At 38.2% G+C, this 9,307-nt stretch overlaps 1 protein-coding gene across 1 annotated transcript in view; it reads left to right on the top strand.

Moving 5' to 3' along the window:
* Positions 1–648: 648 nt before the first annotated feature.
* Positions 649–9,307, top strand: part of Macc1 (MACC1, MET transcriptional regulator) — an 85,098-nt gene continuing 76,439 nt past the window's right edge. Inside the window, exon 1 of the mRNA XM_004626452.2 lies at positions 649–762. The gene's annotated coding sequence lies outside the window, so the exon portion shown is untranslated. The remainder of the gene's footprint in view (positions 763–9,307) is intronic.

Raw genomic sequence — 9,307 nt, 5'->3', positions numbered from 1 at the left:
AACAGAGGTGGGGCATGGAGAAGGAAAACACGAACCTCTGAAAAGGACAGTGAAAGATGTCAAGAATGGTTCATTCTTGCTCATTTTTTTTTTTTTTAAAGAAAACAAAATTTGTAGTGTAGTTTTAGTTGAAGAGCATGTTGGAAGACGAAAGATCAAAAAGTGTCCATTCTATCAGCAGCATCTAGCAATGATCTGGGTGCTGCCTACGAGGAACCAGACTGTCAGCCCTCAGCACCCTTCAGTCACCTCTTCCTATGGCTGGATACACCCTCACCTCTGAATGAATCATGGCCAGGAATCTAGCCTGGCAGGTTCCAAGGCTGCAGTGAGTTGATTTGCATGAAGGTTTTTTTTTTTTTCCTGTTCCTGCCAGCACTAGGGAATCTTCTTACTGGTTGGCAAACATCAAAGCACTTTAATTTCCTTTTGTGGAAATAGGACCATATGTAGTGTTTGTGGTTTTTTTTTTTTTCTGTTATTTTTCCAACTATTTCCACTTTCTCCCTAGAGTAAAACTCTAGTCATTGCCTAGACCTCTTGGTTTCCGGTGAGGAGCCTGAATTGTGGGTACTGCTGTTCTCCAGCCTCCCAAGGTTTCTGGTTGGGCAGCTCTGGTGTCACACGGGTAGGCTGCGGTGGCTCCGGAAGCAGGTGCCAGCTGCCCAGAGCAAGGCAGGCACGTTTGGCTTGGGTAGAGTGACTTCCACTCCCTAACACCATGTGCCTGGACTGAAGGAACTGGGGCCCACTTCCACACATGTAAGTGCTGCTTTTTAAAGATTAATATTCCTTTCCCTGGAGAAATGTCCTGTGCCCTGGGAAGATAGATAGTTTTCAGAAAAACTGAACAAGTAATCGCTTCCTTCCCAAGCCCTACTTGGAGAAAAGGGAAGATAACTGGTATTCTATGGGCTTGTGAGACATGGCTTAGAATAGTACCTGGAGATAGCATTTAGAATAAAGTAGTTTATTTGAAAAGGAAGAATACGTGCAATATTAAGAGTTAAAAGAAAGAAAAGGACCACTCTGAATTGGTAGGTAGTTGTTTGAAATTCTCTGAAGTTTTTAAATATTACAAAACACATCCAGATGAGTTGAAAAGAGTGAGTTTTGAACTCAGATAAAGATGGACTGGCACCACTTCTTATTATATATGTAATTTGTAGCAAAATGTTTCACCTCCCATAGCATCAGTTTCCTCACCTGTAAAATGAATAAAAGCTGCCTCCCTGATTTAATAGAGTTAAATAAGCAGACTGCATTTTACTAACAGGTGGTTGGTGACTGATGGAAGGTTGACTGTATTTTAATTATGCTTCTGTTATGCTTTAGGAACAGATTAAAAGTTAAATACTGTTGATGCCATTACATAAAACATCCATATTACTCAAAATTTTACAGAAAGAGAAAGTAGGTTGGCAGGCACGGAGGAGAGAGAACTGAGTATTGCTTTATGGATAGAGAGTTTTAGCTTTGCAAGATGAAAACATTCCAGAGATTGTTGCCAATAATTAAATCTATCCAACATTATCGGGACTTCACACTTATTAAGGGTGGTTTCATCATACTAATTAAGATGGTGATGCTATGGTAGATTCTAAAAGAATATGTAGCAACAATTCTAGTGCCTCCAATTTATTAAAGTTCCTGTTCCTCAGAAAACATCTAAATCTATATTCAGTGGGTCCAATTTCAAAGGACAGTGAATCACTTGTGTCAGCGCCCTTTTTTTGCATGGCAATAGTTTTAGGTGGTGGTGGTACATTTCATCATCTCACGTATTTTCTTAAATTTGCCTTGACCTTAATGGGTATCCTTTCATGTTCTCCTTTACGTAATTACATGATTATCTTTCACTCATAAGAGTGACTTTTAAATGACTTTTTGGCAAGGTATAGAATCTACAAATTATGCAGTCATAATTATTATGATTTTCTCGAAAGGTTTAGTTAAAGCTCATTAGTAAAACTAAAGGCAAATATATTATCCATGCCAGTATTCTCAACCGGTGACTAATTTATGAAAAGGTTACTTTTATCTGTGTTTTAGAGACAATGAAGACTGTTAAAACACTTTGCTAAAAGACTACTCATGTTAGAAAGCATGCGCTAAATAGGACAGAAGACTTAGGCTTGTTAAATGTTTAGCAAATCGTTTCTCGACAGACCACACGTGTGCCTAGCTGTCTATGAAGACTTAAGCTCCTCCATTGGTACTCTGTGATAACCGAGGGTGATAGATAATAACTAGTCATTGCTAAGTGTGCAAAGATTTATGTGTGACAAACCATGTCGGTGTGAGTCCTTTCAGGAGCTGTCCCGGCAGGTGCAGGACAGCATCAGATTGAAAACAATGGGGGAGAAGTAGCAGAAGCGAAGCTGAACACTAGTGTGCAGTTCCTAACAGGGAAGCTTTGTTTCTGCTTTGAATGTCATCTTTGGTGTGGTTTCTCCAGGCAATGTCATTTACCTGCTTGACCAGGATTTCTAACAAATCTATAGCGTTCTCCCGCTTGGCTGGACCTAGAGGTTAAAGGAATGGCCCAGACCCAACCAGGAGGGGATCCTTATCTACTCCCGGAAATGTGAGTAGCTAAACAGTGGGAAGAAATGCTAATCCATCTGTCATTCAGGCTATTCATGGAGTCCTGTTCCTAAATCTCACTCTATGGGAAGTGTGGCACCCAGTATCATGGGCTTTAAAAGAAACCGTTATAAACCTGTCCTCGAACCAATGTCACTGGAGAACTAAAACTTGTGTTTAGGTCATTTAGAAGCACAGTGAAAGGACTTCCTCTAACAAGGGGGAGGTGCTGGCCCAGGCTGCACCTGCAGCGAACTGTGGGCACTGTGGGAAGTGGTAGACTGACCAGCCCCGGAAGGATGTGCAGACTCAAGGTCAGCAGGAAATGGCAAACAGAATAGCTCATGTGCATTCTCTAATGTTTGCATGTGTGAAGTGATTTTAGGCAACATGTAGGCTACAGAATCAATAACGTGGACATGGCAACTGAAGGGTTACTGTATTTTTCAATGTACATTCAACTCTTTAAGCCTAAATTTTATTGATATGATTTAAAATTCTTCTAATATTTGTTTAAGCCTCTTTAATAACAACAGAGTAAGGAACAGATGTTAGCAAGCAGAAGTATTTGGTAACTATTAAAAATGACATTTGTTTTTATAGTCCTTGTCTACTGCAAAAGTTATCATTTTCACTTATGATGACAAAGTTACCTTTGAAATACTTATCTAAGCTACAATGAGTGTTGATTTACAGAGAAAATTATTAAGTGCAATGCAGTTTATACAGGAACTGGTAATGACAAATCATGACAAGATCACTGAATACCTGAGTGTAGGAGACAACGAAGTAGAAGGAATGTCAGACAGGAAAAGTGGAAAGTGATATTCAATAAACTGGCATTATGTAGCAGATAGCTAGAAAGAAGGAATATTGTACATTTTGTGGAGGACATGCTCAGGAATTTTGGGTGATGATAGTGGAATGGAGTTCACTGCAGAATCTTCAGAAGGATTTGGACTATAGCTTCTATTTGGACTATCTGGGAGGTTTGCAAGTGTCCCTCCCCATAAGTGACATGGTAAAAGGCTTGACTTCTCTAGTAAATGTATCCTGTAAACAGCATGCAAGGCGCTTGGCCCACAGAGATCATGAAAGCTAGGAGAGCCCGTTGGAAACATGTTTTAAGAATGTGACCATGAGGAAATGAGGGATGCTGGGAATTAAAAGGAAAAAGGAAAGAGGAATGGAATCATTCAGTGAACAAGAACGTTGAGAAGTATTAAAGAAAATGACAACCAGGTGGTCTTGAGTTTTTAAGCTTGCTGGCATGAGATACTGGTGGTAACCCTGAGACAGAAGAAGAAGGGGACCTAGCTCTTGTGCGGGAGGAGGGAATCACTTTGTACCTCTGGCAATTTGACACAAGTACAGGAACAGACCTTCACAGGGACAACTGCATTGTTCCCGCTGGGGATGGTCATTTTGGCTTGCTAGCAGTGGTGGCCAGCATCTTGAGGACATAGCAAGCCTTGCCTGCCTGAGAATGAAGCCAGTGCTGCTTTCCCTTCTGCCCCACTCAGGGGTGCGGGGAAGGAAAGCTGCAGGAGAGCTTTGGGTTCCAAGGAGTGAGAAGGCTAAGGAATAAAAGGCATGCTGCTCTCTCCTGCCAGTGTGTGACTCTCTCCAGGGTTCTCTTTTTTCTTACTGTGGTCACTATCTCTTTTTTATTTCTCATTAATTTTATTGAAAAACAAATAGCAATGAGCCAGTTTCAAAACAGGTTAATAGGACAGTTACAATAATCAATATATTTCATATTGTTGTCTTTGTAGTAATTATTCATAATAAAAGATGCAGATATGATATCCTGTCTAAATACTATTAGTAGAAATCCTTCTCATTGAATTAAGAGAAAGTAGCTGTATATCTATCCTAACTATTTTGTATATACAGATACAGAATGGTCCTTCATTTATATACACATCACTGACAAAACTGAGCAAATGTGGTCACTATCTTGCCCAGAGATGTAACACTTCTATATAGGGACCTTTCCCAGAATACACGGAAATGTCCTCACCGGAGTCACAGCCTAGGTTTTATTTTCTGCTACAGCAGAGATGTTTTCTACTTCTAATGGGACAAACACAATTTATATATTTTCTGATATGCACAACACAGAGTGGATATTTACAGACAGATGGCTAGCACAGACTTGAGTACCCAAGACCCTGCTTTGGACATAAAGCATTAAGGATGTAAAAGGATCCTTGTCAATCATATTTTTCTTTCTGACTATACTATCTTATATCTTGTATGTGGCTAACACTGTGGAGTATATTTTCATTCTTTGATTTAAAAATGTTTTTATACTTTCTATTGTCTTGTGAATGCATCAATATACAGTATGATATTGTTTTAAATATTTAAATTTTTTATGTAAAATATGCATTATGAACCTGCAATTTGCTTTTCTTTCTCAATATTACAATTGTGAGATCAGCTTCTCATAGTTCTTTTAGAATAATCCATTTTCTTTCTTTCTTTCTTTCTTTCTTTCTTTCTTTCTTTCTTTCTTTCTTTCTTTCTTTCTTTCTTTCTTCTTTTTCACACTACCGGGGATTGAATTCAGGATCTTGTGCTTGCCAGGCAAGCGTTTATTCTGCTGAGCTATCTCCCCGACCCCACCCCACCCCCATTTATTTTCATAGCTGTATGATCCTTAGTTATAAGTAGCACCATAAAATATTTTATTTCTTTTTGGGTACCAATGTAAGAATTACTTTAGTGACTATTTCTAGGAACAGATTTTCTAAATCACAGGCATATTTATCTTCAACTTTATGAGATGTTGAGAAATTGCTTTAAAAACATTTATACCACATTATATGCCAAAATGAGACCTCCTATTTCGGCTCATTATCCACAAATTGTTTCAACTCAATGCTGCAATCAAATAATCTTTCCAGATATAATGGAAAGCCATGTGCTTGTGGTCCAGATATTGTTTGGAATATTCCAAACTCTAAAATAGAGTGACATTTTTTATTTTTAAATCAGCTTCTTTAAAATGCTAGACATTGACTAGCTTTTCTGTTTAATAAATATGCTGTTTTATTAATAGCATTATTAAAATGATGATGACAATATTCATAATAACTGGTAACTTGAGGACTTTGAACATGCCACATGCTGTCCTAAGCACTTTAATTACATTATCTAATTTATTTCACTTTGAGGGTCAGATAGCGATACAGTACCTCTCAGAGATGAAAAAATTTGGTTCACAAAACCTTTTTGTCAACAGTAAGTACAGATTTTGTGTATTTTTTTGTTTGTTTGCTGGTTTGTTTTTTGAGGCTAAGTTTTTCTAGGTAGTCCAGCATGGCTGGCTCCAGACTTGTTAAGCAGCTGAGGATGCGCCATTGAGTTGGAGGTTCTCCTGTCTTAGCTTCTTAAATGCTGACATTATAGATATACATTGCCATGCTTGGATGAGATTGTTAGCTTTTGTGATTCATAAACATCTTCTAACTAGAGCAAGAAACAAAAAGCTAGATAGAAATTAGAGAAATAGACACACAATGTGTTCTTAGAACCAAAAATATATTTAGAATCTGATGAATATTTAAATAACATCAAAAGGACACACTCAAATAATGGGAGGAATCTAATAATTGACGTATTTGTAGTGAAGAGAACTTCAGTTGGACTAGGAAGATGGTTTGTTTTACAGTGACCAAACTACTAAAATTTAGAGATTTGAGAGAGGACGTCAAGGAGTCAAAAGTTTGAGAGAATAGCTGTAGAAAATATGGAGAAGCATAAAGTACAGGATATATTTGGAAAAGTTAATTAATTTATCCAATCACCAATTCATCAGTTAGTTTCTGCCAGCCTGATTTATAAGAGCTGTGCCATTTTGGAATATAGCAGTAGGAAAGATAGCATACTCCCCAGAGATGACATGCCTGGAGATAAGAACCAAAATATGAGAAAGGTAACTGTGGAGAATTTCCAAGTATAGGTCAAAGGGGTGGGCACTTTATTCCCTGAAGGAAATGAGAAATGGATGTGCATCTTGTAAGTTGGGTGGTGTCAGCCATTTATTCATTTAGTAAACATGCATTCTGCCTGAAATTTGTAATACAAAGTAAGAACTGAGGCAGGGGTCTGCACAGGACAGATAGAGATGCATAATGCAGACTGGAAAAGTAAAGAGAGAGAGAATCAGGTAGGAGATGAGATTGAATTTAATCATTAATAAAATAATGCTTCTCATTTTTTCCTGATGCTAAAGAAGTTCCACGTTCACTGTAAAACATTTAAGAGCTATGACAAAACTTATCAAGGAAGCACACATTGAAGTTTTGTGTCATGTGTCCTGTTAGTATTTTTATATCAAACACATATTCAGAATGAATACTTGACCAGGAATATTATGAGAATACATTCAACTATACATTATACATTTTAGGTTATTTATATGTTGTTCTATAGCAAATTAAATTTGCATGTCAAATTAAATTTTGGCCAGTTCTCTACTGATGAAAAAATGTCCCCATTACTTGCTAGGATTGCTAGCACTGTGGTACTTGGTGGTGTTCAAATTTTGTAGGACATATCTGATTAAGAAAAATTTCTAGGCTATAGATCATGACACAAAAATTTCTAATCATGTAACAGAAGAATAATTTTAAAAAGTTCTTAATACAGATTGAATTGATAAAGTTATCATGTCAGAAAGCTCAACCTAACACAGAAAAGGTTAGAGACAGGGGACCAGGTATGATTTACTGCAGGAATCCAGGTGGAAAAAAAGAGCCGTACTAGTTAGTAATGATAGTGACTGTAACTTTGTAGAAACTGGAGGACTGGGGACAGTGAGTGGCTTAGGAAGGAGGTAATATTGATTGTGGCTGTCCTTACTTTCTGACATACAGTAGCTCACTGGTGGATGGTGCCGTCTTTGTTCCTTTAGGTAAGGGAAGCATGAGAATCAGTTTAGGGAGGAGGGCCTGGCATGGTGAGCTGAACGTGGTGGACGTCGGCATACCTGCAATCATCCAACCCAGAAGCTTCTTGAGCAGTGTGGCAGGTGTGTAAATGAGTTAGACAGGGACAAGGAGTAGCGATCTTTAGGTGAGGCCATCATCAGAAATGTGGGTGCTCTTTCAGGGCTCTCACAGTGTGAGGGGAGGAGTATAGGGTCAGGCTGGTGCCCTGCGATACAACATTAACCTGTAATGAGAGAAAGAAGCAGGCATAGTGGAGACAGAAAAGGAAAGGCCATAAAAATTGAGGGAAAACCAAAGGATCCAGAGAGATTAAAGACAAAGGAGAAAAATATTTTCAAGAAGAGCAAGTTGACAGCTTCCAATGTCACAGAGAGCTCGAATAAGAATGAAGGTGGGTGGCCCTTGAATTTCACTAGGAATCTCGTCTAGAGCAGCTTCTGTGGAGCAGAAGTGACAAGCAACAGAGTGCCGTGTTTATGCTTGTGGAAGACGACTTGCCTCGTCTGGGGTGGGCAGAATGTCTCAAGGAAGGAAGAGACTTCCTACTGAAGTGGGAGACCAATGTGCTGCAAGGACAACAGGATGATACAGAGGAGATAAAATAATTAAACAGGGCAGATGCCGTGGCCCCAGACACATACTGCAGCACTACAAGAAGGTGCACTTTAAGAGGTCTTCCAGATACTAATCTGAAATGAATCTGAAAATTGTGAAGCCCCTAGAAAAAGCAGAGTTCTGTTGGTAGAGACATAGGAGGGGAAAGGGGTTGTTTAAGGCATATGTAAATAGCTGCGGAAGCATTCACGTGAAGACATCAAGGAGGTGACTGTTACAGTTCTGCAGCTGAGCGAGGGCTCTAGATCAGACACTAAGCTTTTCCTATACAAACAGGTTTAGGTTCATGAGGAAGTCTGGGCCAACTCACAGAGATCACTGAAAGTGAGAAGGAACAAGAAAATCTTGGGAAATATTTACTACATAGGTAATACCGGGGGAGCCAACATAGAGAATGGAGGAAGAATAATCAAAGAATTAGCAGGAAAATCACTTTAATAGTAATTTAGGAATGCATTGGCGAGGACAGCTTAGGGAGGCAAGGTTACATTTGAATAAGAAGCCACCACTTTTCACATAAAAAGAGAACCAGGAAATAGGAACTGTGCTTCTTGCAACCTTCGTTTTGTCTTAGAAAACACATTTTTTTTTTTTTACAATATTTACTATAATATTCTGTTTTGTTTCACCAAGCTTATTCTTTCCAATTTCTGCTTTTTTGAGTATGGAGCTACTTAACTTTTATTCTGTAATTGCTTTAACTTTTTTTCCTGCTGCCTGCAGTCACAGGAGATATTACAGAATCAGGCTGCATTGCTTAAAACTAGCCTGTTTTGATTCAAGGGCAACCCTAACTACATAGTGAAGCCCTGTCTCTAAATTAAAAGAAAAAAACTAAACTATTTTTGACATCATGAAAATAGATGACAAGTAAAACATCATTTTTTTCATATTTTTTCCATTCTAAAGAATACAAATTGTGTTAATGTCAAAGAAGATATTGATTCATATAACAAAAAAAAAATTCAATGAAAAGTGTTCTTTGATAGCCATAGCATGAAATTGAGCTCTTGAGAGATAGGTGTTGAGGTGAAGTGTTTTATCCTTTACTAATTGAAAAAATAAGACATTGTCAACAAAATGTGCATTCTCTGCTTAGAGTGTTAAACTTTTTTGATAACTTTTATAAAATTGAAAAGCTTTAA

This window comes from Octodon degus, unplaced genomic scaffold (genome assembly GCF_000260255.1).
Source record: "Octodon degus isolate 3935 unplaced genomic scaffold, OctDeg1.0 scaffold00015, whole genome shotgun sequence".
Taxonomy (NCBI): domain Eukaryota; kingdom Metazoa; phylum Chordata; class Mammalia; order Rodentia; family Octodontidae; genus Octodon; species Octodon degus.
The sequence above is the reverse complement of the archived record's forward strand: the minus strand, read 5'-3'. Positions and strand labels throughout refer to the sequence as shown.